The sequence below is a fragment of the Schistocerca americana genome, chromosome 1 (genome assembly GCF_021461395.2).
Source record: "Schistocerca americana isolate TAMUIC-IGC-003095 chromosome 1, iqSchAmer2.1, whole genome shotgun sequence".
NCBI lineage: Eukaryota > Metazoa > Arthropoda > Insecta > Orthoptera > Acrididae > Schistocerca > Schistocerca americana.
In genome coordinates, this window is record NC_060119.1 from 476,317,727 (window position 1) to 476,330,587 (window position 12,861).

The 12,861-nt window shown below is 49.1% G+C and overlaps 1 non-coding gene across 1 annotated transcript; it reads right to left on the reverse strand.

The window, feature by feature from the left end:
* Window positions 1–7,370: 7,370 nt before the first annotated feature.
* Trnaf-gaa lies at window positions 7,371–7,443 on the reverse strand. Its single transcript has one exon. It is a non-coding gene; the product is annotated as a tRNA-Phe (tRNA).
* Window positions 7,444–12,861: the final 5,418 nt, after the last annotated feature.

A 12,861-nucleotide genomic window follows, 5' to 3' on the forward strand; every position in this document is an offset into this window, starting at 1 on the left:
TTCCACCGGATGGTGAAGTCCCACAGCATGTCCTGGCTGCTCTGATAGCTCAATTGCCGCCACCTTTCTTGTTACTGGGCGACTTCAACGCCCATAACCCACTGTGGGGTGGCGCCACCATTGAGCATTTATTGGCACAGCTCGACCCTTCGCTTTTAAATGATGGTTCCTTCACACACTTCAGCGTGGCGCATGGCACATACTCCGCCATTGACCTTTCGATCTGCAGCCCTAGCCTCTTACCGTCTGTCCAATGGAGAATGCATGACAACCTATGTGGTAGTGACCACTTTCCGATCTTTCTGCCACTGCCACAGCGTCAGTCTTCTCTGCGCCCTTGCAGGTGGGCTATGAATAAGACTGACTGGGACGTGTTTTCCTCCACTGCCGCTATAGCGCCTCTCTCTAGTGATGACATTGATGCGGTGGTTCAATCGGTCACCACTGGCATCGTTACTGCCGCCGAATCTGCCATTACCCGTTCTTCTGGGTCCCCTCGGCGGCAGACTGTGCCTTGGTGGTCGCCTGAGATCGCTGAAGCGATTAAAGATCGCTGGCGGGCGCTCCAGCGTCACAAGCGACATCCCTCCACTGACCACCTTATCGCCTTCAAACGGCTGCGTGCGCGACCCGCCTCCTTATCCGCCAAGGCAGAGTGCTGGGAGCGGTATGTGTCTACTATTGGCCTCCATGTCTCTCCATCGCAGGTCTGGGCGAAGATCCGACGCCTCTATGGCTATCGGACCCCTGTCAGTGTCCCTGCGCTCTCACTGAATGGAGCAGTTTGTACAGACTCCGACGAAATTGCCAACAGCTTGGCAGAGCATTTTGCTCTTAGTTCCGCTTCTTCCAATTACCCACTGGCCTTCCGCTCCATTAAAGAGCGGATGGAACGTCGGAGCCTTTCTTTTCGCACCCACCATTCTGAATCCTACAATGCTCCATTCAAAGAGTGGGAACTTCACAGTGCCCTTGCCACTTGCCCTGATACCTCTCCTGGGCCAGATCGCATCCACTGTCAGATGCTGAAACACCTTTCAGTGGACTGCAAGCGACGCCTCCTCGACCTTTACAACCGTCTGTTGGTCGAGGGTGAGTTTCCGTCGCAATGGCAGGAAAGCATTGTCATCCCCGTTTTGAAACCGGGCAAGAGCCCTTTGGAGGTGGACAGCTACCGCCACATTAGCCTCACCAACATTCTTTGCAAGCTTCTCGAACGGATGGTGAGCCGGCGCTTGACTTGGGTACTGGAGTCTCGGGGCCTTCTGGCTCCGTCTCAGGGTGTGTTCCGTAAGGGCCGCTCCGGCACCGACAATCTGGTGAGTCTGGAGTCGGCCATCCGTACTGCCTTTGCCCGCCGTCAGCACCTGGTCGCTGTCTTTTTCGACATGCGGAAAGCGTACGATACGACATGGCGTCATCACATACTTTCTACGTTTCATGGATGGGGTCCTCGGGGCCCTCTGCCGATATTTATCCGAAATTTTCTGCCGTATCGTACCTTCCGCGTGCAAGTCGCGGCCTCTCATAGTTCCTCCCGAGTCCAGGAGAACGGGGTACCACAGGGATCTGTCCTCAGTGTCTGCCTGTTTTTAATCGCAATAAACGGGCTCGCTGCAGCGGTGGGAAATTCTGTCCCTGCTTCCCTGTATGGTGACGACTTCTGCCTTTACTACAGCTCTACTGGCATTGTAGCTGTTGAACGTCAGCTACAGGGCGCTATCCACAAGGCGCAGTCTTGGGCTGTAGCGCATGGTTTTCAGTTTTCGGCTGCCAAGACCCGCGTTATGCATTTATGCCGGCGCCGAACAGTTCATCCTGAGCGGCGGCTTTATCTCGCCGACGCACTCCTTGCTGTGGTGGAGACCCACAGGTTTTTGGGGGTAGTTTTTGATGCCCGGTTGACTTGGCTGCCTCATATTCGGCAGCTTAAAGAGGCGTGTTGGCAACATCTCAACGCTCTGAGACGCTTGAGCCACACCCGCTGGGGCGCCGACCGATCTAACCCGTTACGGCTCTACCAGGCGTTAATCCAGTCCCGTCTGGATTATAGGAGCCTGGCTTATGGCTCAGCATCCCCGTCTGCGTTGCGGGTGCTGGACCCAATTCTCCACAGCGGGATACGCCTTGCCACTGGTGCTTTCCGTACCAGCCCAGTGGACAGCATACTTGTGGAGGTGGGTGTCCCTCCACTGCGATTTCGCCGCCAAAGTTTGCTGGCTTCTTATGCTGCCCATGTTTTCAGCTTGCCCGGGCATCCAACTATCGGCTACTATTCCCACAGTCGCACGTCCATCTCCCGGAACGCAGGCCCAGGGCTGGATGTACGATCGCGGTCCGCGTCCGAGAGGTTCTCTCCGGGCTTGGGGCTTTACCTCTTCCGCCTCCTTTTCGGGCACCTCTACATACACCCCCGTGGTGTGTGCCTCGCCCTCGCCTTCAGCTGGAATTGGGACAGGGCCCGAAGGACTCAGTCCCTCCTGAGGCTTTGCGCCGCCGCTTTTTTTCCATCAGGGCTCTGGCATTGTTTACACTGACGGTTCGATGGGTGCTGGTCGTGTCGGTTATGCGCTAACTCTAGGGGACCATTCCGAACAACGTTCGTTGCCGGCTGGCTGCAGCGTTTACATTGCTGAGCTGGTCGCCATCTTTCGTACCCTAGAGTATATACGCTCCTGCTCAGGTGAGTCCTTCGTGATCTGTAGCGATTCCCTGAGCGGTTTACGAGCTCTCGACCAGTGTTTCCCTCGTTCTCTTCTGGTGATGGCTATCCAGGAGTCCCTGCATACTCTTGCCCGTTGCGGCCGCTCTGTGGTCTTTGTGTGGACCCCCGGTCATGTCGGTATCCCGGGCAATGAACGTGTTGACCGCCTGGCCAAACAGGCCACCAGTGAACCCACTCTAGACATTAGCCTTCCGGAGACTGATTTGAGGGCAGTCTTACGCCGCAAAGCTATCTCTGTTTGGGACGCTGAATGGCGCGGTCTGGCCACCCCTAACAAACTCCGTGCCGGCAAGGAGACGACGACTGAGTGGCACTCCTCGTTGCGAGTCTCTCGCAAGGAGTCTGTCGTCCTCTGCCGACTGCGTATAGGGCACAAGCGGATGACCTGTGGACTGTCCACTTTTATCTGTGCTCAGGCAGACGTTTGCGCTGCCTGACACGCTCTCTGCACTTTTCATAGATTACTCTGCCATGGTGGACTTAGTTTTGCGTTTTATTCGGGCAGGGGTTTTTTATCGTTTAATCTGAGTGTTTATTTTTTTTAGTGTTGATTCTCGCTTTTAGCCTCTGATTGTAAACTGAGTTTTTAATGTGTTCTTGGTGGTTGGCTTTTCCTCTTGTTTTCTCTATGGTCGGCCAACCACCATTTTGTCTAATCTCTGTCGGAGTCTTTCTTGTCCCGTGTCGTCTGACGTCTTTCCTGCAATTCGTTTTTATTCTCTTTGGGCGGTTTTAATTTTTTGGAAAAGGGGACCGATGACCGTCGCAGTCTGGTCCCTTTAACCCCACAAACCAACTAACTCATGTCCTCCGTCGTGATGGCGGAAAAAATGGCTCTGAGCACTATGGGACTTAACATCTATGGTCATAAGTCCCCTAGAACTTAGAACTACTTAAACCTAACTAACCTAAGGACATCACACAACACCCAGCCATCACGAGGCAGAGAAAATCCTTGATCCCGCCGGGAATCGAACCCGGGAACCCGGGCGTGATGGCGGAAAGGAGGGTGTCATTGTCCTCACGTGTAAACAGGTTCCGCATTTCATCCATGAGTACATGTGCGGCCGCCCTATTGTGGTCGCTACGTTGAAACGCGCCACTAAAATGGGCAAAAATGTGCGCACGAATGTCCCTCTCAGAGGTTAGTCGCTCCCCAGTCTCCAGTCTAAGACACCGAATAAATTTAGTAGCACCCCGTCTCCGCTCTCTTTCGATATGGTGAATAGTCGGTGACTCATCAAAGGTCCCTACACAGCGACTTCTAAGTAAGGGACCGAGTGTGGTGGCGCAGTGGTTAGCACACTGGACTCGCATTCGGGAGGACGACGGTTCAATCCCGCGTCCGGCCATCTTGATTTAGGTTTTCCGTGATTTCCCTAGATCACTTCAGGCAAATGCCGGGATGGTTCCTTCGAAAGGGCACGGCCGATTTCCTTCCCCATCCTTCCCTAATCCGAGCTTGTGTTCAGTCTCTAATGACCTCGTTGACGGAACGTTAAACACTAATCTCCTCCTCCTCCTCCTAAGTAAGGAGCCCTGAAAATCTTGGGCATGCAATTTAAAAATTTGAGCTTTCACAGCTTTAGCTGAATCAGAAATTGCTCATCGACAATATCTGGTACAGAGACGGCATCTTTTAAGATCTGATAATAATATTTAGTGGTTCTGTGTTTCCACAGTGCAGCTTCGGCGCTAAAACACTTTAAAACAGGACAGATAGACGGCTTGGCCAGGTGAACCCACCAGCTGACAACCGAGGCATAGTTAGCCAGCTTTTCGCCGTAGGAAGTGAGCGTATCGTGAATCTGCCGACGTAACGAGGGGGCACGGACATGGGTCATGTTAAACTTCCACGCCCGAGATCGACGTAACTGGCGGAGTTGCGGCGCACGAAGGTCGCAGAAGAAGGCGCAGTGATCGGAAAAACAGACAGGGACGACGCCAGCACTAATTAGGTGATCTGCTATGCAGGTCGACACATAGAACCTATCAAGTCTACTAGCCCCATTTCGATAGAAATACGTAAAGACTTGCTGTTGAGGATAGAGAACACGCCACACATCTGCTAACTCGAAGCTTGCAATCAGAAGATCAAGGTCGACGCACTTATGAGCCATGGGAAACTGATCACTGTCCGCAACCACGCAATTAAAATCGCCCCCCAATACAATGGGCATCGTCGGGCTACCAATGAAGGTGGGTACATCTTCAATGAAAAATCTCGCTCTCTCCCTCTTTAAACTGGTGCCAGACGGAGCGTAAATGTTAACTAGTTGCAGGCCTCCGATAACGCACGAGATTCCCCTGCCGGTCGGTAGACGTTTGACTCGCGTCGGCTCTTCTGCAGACTTATATAAGATAGCGGTACCACACCGAGCTTCCGGGTCGATATTACAAATGGCGGAATACCCCGTTAAAACATCAAGGGACACAACGCCCACTTCCTGCAGAAAAATAAAATCATACCGACAATGTTGGACAAAATTTGCCAAGACTTGCAATTTCTGAGGAGCCGCAATACAGTTGATATTTAATGTGGCTATTTTAACCGCGTAGCTATAGGACGCATGGGTGTAGGGCGCAGAGATAAATTTTTGAAAGGGAGTCACCGGTAAGGCGTAGACTCACCGGAGACAAAAAGCAGGGTGCCGTGGCAGTTACATGTCTTCATCGTCCGCCCAGGAGAGCGGCGCAGGATTGGTCGTGTCACCGTCCGACAAACTGCCGCCGGTAGAGTCACCGGACGGGGTTTTCCGTACCGCGCCAGTCTGCGATTTGCGCTGTTTACGAGATTCAGTATCAGTACTCATCTTTTTCGACTGGGGGGAAATTTCCAGGCCGCCGGTACCGTTTCCTAGCACACCCTTAAGTTTCTGACTTTGCTCTCGCACACGATTTTCTCGTTGCGTGGCAAAGTCAGTATCCTGCAACTTGGTCTTTACGTTCCCCATTGAGGCAACAGAGTGCGGTTCTACATCCATAACCAAATGCTCCACGTGAGGTGGAGAAATGCGCAAGGTATTCGTTGGAGCAGCAATGTTACTGGGGATGGGTTGGAGTCCGCGACCTTGTCAGGAGCCGGCCGCGGTGGTCTCGCGGTTCTAGGCGCTGAGCCCGGAACCGCGCGACTGCTACGGTCGCAGGTTCGAATCCTGCCTCGGGCATGGATGTGTGTGATGTCCTTAGGTTAGTTAGGTTTAAGTAGTTCTTAGTTCTAGGGGACTGATGACCACAGATGTTAAGTCCCATAGTGCTCAGAGCCATTTGAACCAACCTTGTCAGGAGTGGCAGTAGGTGCACAATCCCCAGCAGGGATGTCCGACACAACAGGCACTGAAGTTGCAAAATCACATGGGGAGGACGTTTGACACTGTAGAACCATTGAGGCAGGCGCAGTGTCGGAATCTGCGACAGTAATAGCACCTGATTCCGGAACGCTCGGAACACGTTCATCAACAAGTGAAGCCACGGAAGTCGTCTCCTGCAACGGAGCAGAACGATTGGTCGGACGACATTCAGTGCTAACGTCAGGGACATTGTCAACAACAGGCGTATGTGGAACAACAGGTACACTAGGAAGAAGAGACATACCCGCTACAACCGGTTCACGAACTAGCGAGTCAGCCGGTGGCGTAGAACCTCTAAGCAGGTCGCCTGCGTAACTACCTGAGTTTTCTAGGGGCAACTGCACAGGGCGCCGACGGGGACAAGAATTCCGCATATGTTCAGTGGAATGACAGAGAGAGCACGTTGGAGGTTGGCCGGTGTAGGAGATGAAAGCCCTATGGCCGCCTATGATAACGAAGGACGGGATGTGTTTCTTTAAGTCCATCCGCACAGTACGTACGCCGTTATCACATTGATAAACATACGCGGACGACCAATAATCTTTACTGACAGCAAAGATAGTCCCATAAAAACTTAATGCACGGCGAATTTCATCTAAGGGTCCTTCTAAACGCAGATGGAAAACTTTCACATTTCGTATACCATAACCGGCATGTAGCACCTTCACGTCACTAATATTCCCATCAGCATGTTTAAATTTCCGAACCCCGCCATTGACGGCCACCAAACGCTCACATAATTCACTATCAAGGATTTTTAAGAACACTGAATTAACGATAAAATCTAAATGAACACCATCAAGCAAAGGTGGGTCTATTTGCAATTCCGATCTGATCCAATGATGGATTTCAAAAGCTGTGGGACGCGGAAATTCACGAGCAAACAACAACTGAATAGTATTGGACCGGTTGTACGTCACAATTTCCCACAATAAATCCTTTAAAACTTACAAAAAGAGAAGAAACACGCTGAGTAAAGTTACCAGGCCGCTGCAAACCACGGCGACCAACGATGTAAACACAGCTGCTAGCGGAGCTCGCCACGGGCACGTCCGCTCGCCGCAACCACTCGGCCACGATTGCACTGCATGCCGGACTTTTCGGAAATCTTTTTTTCTGGTCAAATTGTGGAATCTGCTTGTTGCCCCTGAGGGAGTTGTCTACTATGTTCCTCTTATGGCAAGCACTAGACAATCAGAATAGCTACAGGACGGAGTCATTCATGTCCTCAGCGGTAGTTGCATTATCACAAAGGCAGAGCAATTCCATTGGCGTCAGCTTCAAAAAAGAAAGCGTGGCGAAACCCGGGATCGAACCAGGGACCTTTCGATCTTCAGTCTAACGCTCTCCCAACTGAGCTATTTCGGCTGACATGCTGACTCGCTGTTTTGCATGTCTTGATTCACGTCTGCCTCGTTGCCAATTTCACCGTGATCTTCGTCTCATAAGACAGGCCGCTGGAAGGCGAGCAGCCGATGCAGTGAAGTACCACACACATTTCTTCTGCTTCCATCATCATAACAAGCAAGCATGTCGACTCGATTCATGAATATTGACTTCGCTGACTTCAAGTGACGCTAGCAAAACTGTGCTACATCGATGCCAGCTGCAACTCTTGTGCAGAGAACGAGACACAAGAAGGAGTGGGCCTCTCCACCGTATGAGAGGCAGTATCTAGCAGATACTCACGGTAAAACATTCGGCTTGCGTTCGCTAATAAACTGCTACACGTCATCGTCTGCAAGCTAAAAAGGACACATCTGCGCTGCCCAGGGAGGCGACACTTGTAGTGACACCTGGTGGACGGCTGGGAGGTGAGCCTGTGGCTTCTGGGTGCGACTGTAGCGCTGCACTCTGGAGCCAAATAACACTGCACATTGGCGGCGACCCACGTGTTTAGTAGTGACGCAACCGCTATGATGCAACTGGACATCCATCCTTTGAGAACGACAAAACTTTCGCAGTCGGCAGGACTCGAACCTACGCTTCCAGAGGGAATCTGATTTCAAGTCAGATGCCTTAACCACTTCTTTTTTCTTTTTATTTTTTGCACCCGGGATTGAACCGTGGACCTCTCGATCTGCAGTCGAATGCTCTACGACTTTTTTTTTATTTTTATTTTTTTACAACGGGCCTCCATCCACCCCTTATAGCCCGTCCTTCTGCTCGCCATTAAGTTGCCTTCGTCGGCGCGGCTTCATAGGCCTTGAATTAAGGGAAATGAAAGCGTGGTTGATTACATGCGCCATGCACGAGACAATCATCCATATGAAGGGGAGAGTAACTGAAATTTATTGCGGCTCCATTGCCTTGTGGTAACAGAAAACGGCAAAGAAGTTAAAACAAAAGTGAAATGCCATTTCTTCTAAATTTAATAAGCTGTTCTGAACGGTCCGAAATTGAAAGAGAACGAAAATATTCCTCCAAACAGGAAACTGAATTTTCATCTTCTGACGAAATTAAGCTTGAACTCTTGCCTATCGATTACTTCAGTATGTTTGGAACTTGCGATTCGGTCAACATGACATTTTATTCGTCTTATAGATGGTTCGTCGTATCTGGAGTGAGTATCTGCTAAATGTTCGGTAACATGAAATTCAATCAATTGACCTGTTAGTCTCTTTATTTTATGTTACAGTTTTGAGCAGGTAGTTGGCGAAGTTATCCTTATAGTGTTTCGTTTTCATTAGCATATGGTGCTGAGTTGTAAGATAGACCCAGAAGTCTTCTTTACTCTTTTCTTCTTTTGTAAATAAATTGTGTACTGTTGCGGCTTTTAACCAGTTTAGGGCGTTGCTTCTCGTCCGTGGGTATGGAGTATCATCCGGCGTCAGAAAGGTAGCAGGTTTTATATATCTGGGCGATGTTCTACTGATGAGTGCTAACTTGTTCGTGATATATTCCCTTATATCTTTGACCTTGTCGCACACAAACCTGTGTTCATCGGTATCTATTAAATTACACGTTGTACACAAAGGGGATTCTGCGAGGTGTATGTTATGTAGTTTGGAGTTAGTGGCCAGTTTCCTGTTAACTGCGAAATACCAAGTGGCTTTCATTGTTGACGGCAAGTACGGACAATGGATGTTCTCCCAGATTACCTTCCAGTTGTAAAAGTTGTATTTTTCTTCGATGTGATTTTTCTTCTTATCTTTCATGAGTTCCTGGTACACGTGTTTCACTATCTTCATTTCCCGTTGGGGGATCGTTGTTTGTACATAACTGTACTCCAGTAAAAACCATTTGAAATGGTAAAGTCCGTTTGGGATATGTTGCACTGTGATAGGTGGACTGAGGTCGGCCGGAGCTATCTCAGTAAGCAGGTGAGCAGCGAGACTATCAGCTGAGTGTTTCCATTGGTGGAAAGTTTTTGATATGTATAAAGCTTGCGCCTTCTTTCCAACATCGACAAGATGTAATCCACCATTTTTTGTGGCAAGCGTTAAGGTGTCAAACTGAACTTTAAAAATGTGATGATGGCTGACAAACTGTCCTAATGCTGACATAATTCGTTTTGCAGTGAGTGCAGACATTGGCAAAACTTGAGCGATATAATTGAGTTTTGAGGTGAGATATATATTTGCGACCGTTACTTTCTGAATTTCATTCAGTTTCCATACACTGTGTTCCCGTATGGCGGCACGAATAGTCTGTAGAAGCTTTCTATAGTTGGTTGCAATTGTGTGCCGAATGTTACTCTGAAAATCAATTCCAAGACACTTGAAGATCTTCAGCGGACGTAGTTGTCTGTGAGGGTGCGATCCTAGGCCGTGGCCAATACTGAATATTCCAGACTTTGTCCAGTTCAGTTGTGCACCTGATGCTTGCTCATATTGCCTGACTATCTGTAGTGCGGTCTCCACTTCAGTTCTATTGAGTACAAGGAAACCGACATCGTCTGCATACGCCTTGCACACTACTCGGGATCCATGTATGACGATGCCCTGTAAACTTTGCGTCAGGGTAGCTAACAACGGCTCAATGGCAATCGCAAAAAGCGCCATGGACATTGGGCAGCCGTGCCTGACGGAACTGGCTATCTCTATTGCTCGGGTAGGCTGGCCATTGTGATGACTCTGGAGAAATTAGTCGCTACCAGCTGTTGTATAATTGCAACGAACCCAGGTGGAAAACCCATCGCATACATGGTACGAAAGAGATACTGGTGGTTAACCCTGTCAAAGGCTTTGTCAAAATCCAAAGACACGATAGCTTATTTCAGTTTACAGACTTCCGCAATAGAAATTAAATCATGGTAGTCGCACAAAGTCTGTTGAATTTTTCGGTCCTTGCCCACGCTGGTCTGGTAAGGTCCAATGATACTGGTCATTGCAGATTTAAGCCTTCGGGCCAAAAGTCTCGCAAAGATTTTATAGTCGCTGTTGAGCAGCGTAATCGGTCTTAGATTTTTTACGTTTGTACTGCCTGAGTTTTTTTTAATAAGAACGATTATGCCGTCACAGAAGCTGGAGGGGATCACGTTGTTGTGGTCTAGAAATTCGTTACAGATGCAAGTGATCTTCGCCTTTATGGTGTTCCAGAATTTTTGATAGAATTCGGCGGGAATTCCGTCAGGTCCGGGGGATTTATTCTTAGCACTTTCCCAGATCACAAATTCCACGTCTTCTTCGGTTGCCACGGCTAATAGCTTTTCCGCGTCCACGAGACTGACTCTGTTGCGCAAATTATGCAAGAGATCATCCTGCACTTGCACGTTTACTTCTTTATTTGACATCAAGGTGGTGAAGTAGTTTAGCACCGCCGCTTTAATCTCGTTGTGCGTAGTCAGCGTTGCGCCATCCTCAGCAGTTAACTCCGTCAGTATTTTACGGGACCCTTTCCTACTTTCTTGGATTATATGGTAGATTGAGGTGAGTTCTTGGTGTGCAGTAGTCTGGACCCGCGACCTGACTTTGTAGCCTTCTAGCTGTGTCCTCCTTAGGGTTAGGATTTTGGCCTGGATTTTCTTAATTCGTTGACAATTCTCGACAGCCGAAGTGCCGAGCATATACAGTTCCCGCAGACAATGAAAATAGAAATTGATCGTCCTTTGAAGCCAGAAGCTCTTTTCCCGTGCGTAGTTCATGAAACACCACCTAATTTTAGGTTTGGCGCACCTAAGCCACCAATCAATGGCCGAATTATAAGAGGCAAATCGTTGTTCACATTCTCGCCAGGTATTGAGGAAGTCTTCTTGACACGCCGAGTCTTGTAGATGTGAAACATTTAATTTCCACAGGCCCCTGAATCGACACGTACGTTGTCGGTCTAGAGTGATAGTACAGATGTATGCGGCATGATCTGAGAACGCCACTGGCCATACTTCTGACTGCAGAACGTGATTCCTCAAATTGGGTGTGACATAAATTCGATCGAGACGGCTTGCTGAATGGGTCGTGATATGGGTAAACCCAGGTGCTGCCCCATGCTTGAGCTCCCAAGAATCAATTAAGCGCAAGTCTCGTACAATTCGTTCCAGTTCAAGTGGTTTGTTGAGATTGGGAGTCTGGTCCTTTGCGCTGATGACACAGTTAAAGTCGCCTGCGAAGATGACATTGTCGTGGGGACGGCAAAGAGAGGAACTATGTCTTCTTTAAAAAATTCTGCTCTTTGACGTCTATTACAGGAACCGGATGAGGCATATACATAAATTAGTCTGTTGTTATAAAAAGTGCCCGCAATGCCCCTACTGTTCGGCAATTTTGTGACGTCACTAATAATGATACCTTCCTTCGCAATAAAGGCTGTACCCAATTCGCAACCGGCCCCAGGATTAGTGAACACATTATAACCTGGTATGCAATCAAGTCTGATCTCTGTTACTTCTTGTACAAATAAAATGTCTACTACAGCTGCATATAAAAAGTCTTTTAAATGTTGTAATTTAAAAGCGCTACGTATCTTATTAATATTTAGTGTAGCAAGTCGATAGGCCTGTGGCGGAATTGTGGTTGACTAAACAGAAGCAATGCCTAAAATCAGTCCAATATCAAACATAAATAGCGCTGGAAAACAAGTCACGTCGAAAGGCACTTTGGAAGCAATTTCAGATAGAAAAAACATGTACTGACAGTCACTTTAAAGGCAGAGTTAAAAATATTCTCCGTTGGAAAAGGGATCAGTCACGCGGTCGTTTTGCTCGGTAGTGTCTGTTGAGGCGTTATCTTTCTCATTAACAACGTCGTATTTGGCGACTGAAGTTATGGCTGTCACCGGTTCTGAACTGTCCACACTGTCTACTTCGGCATTGGATTCCATATCGTCTGCCCAACTAGTTGGCGGTGGCCGTGTCGAGGTGGTTACTGACTCTTCAACAGGATAGAGTTTGACCATGCTGTCTTCACAGTCGGCTCGTAGTTTAGCTGACTGTTTGGGCTTCAGAGGTAGAGCATCTGAGACCCTGTCAAGGACTGATGGGAAACTGGCTGAGGGATCATCACGGTTCGTGCTATCAGACGCTTTTTCACTGAGTTGTTCACCTATCTGTTTAGCCTTTTCGCGTAGAACCGGTGCACTCTGTTCTGCACCCTGGCGGGCAACTCTCCGTTTTTTAGTTTTTCTGGGAGATGTACGATTTTGTGGGCTTTGATCGTAACCTGCTGGAGATTGCCCCCGTGGAGTAGCAGCGGCCGATGAGGACGCATCCGTTTGCATGTCGGATGCCTGTTCTTCTGAGACTACGACAGACGTCGATATTTCTACGGGTGTAGGCACTGTCGCAGGCACTACAGTGTTTTCACTGACTTCGGTGACCGTGGGTGTAGCCGAAAGCCCACGCGCTACGGC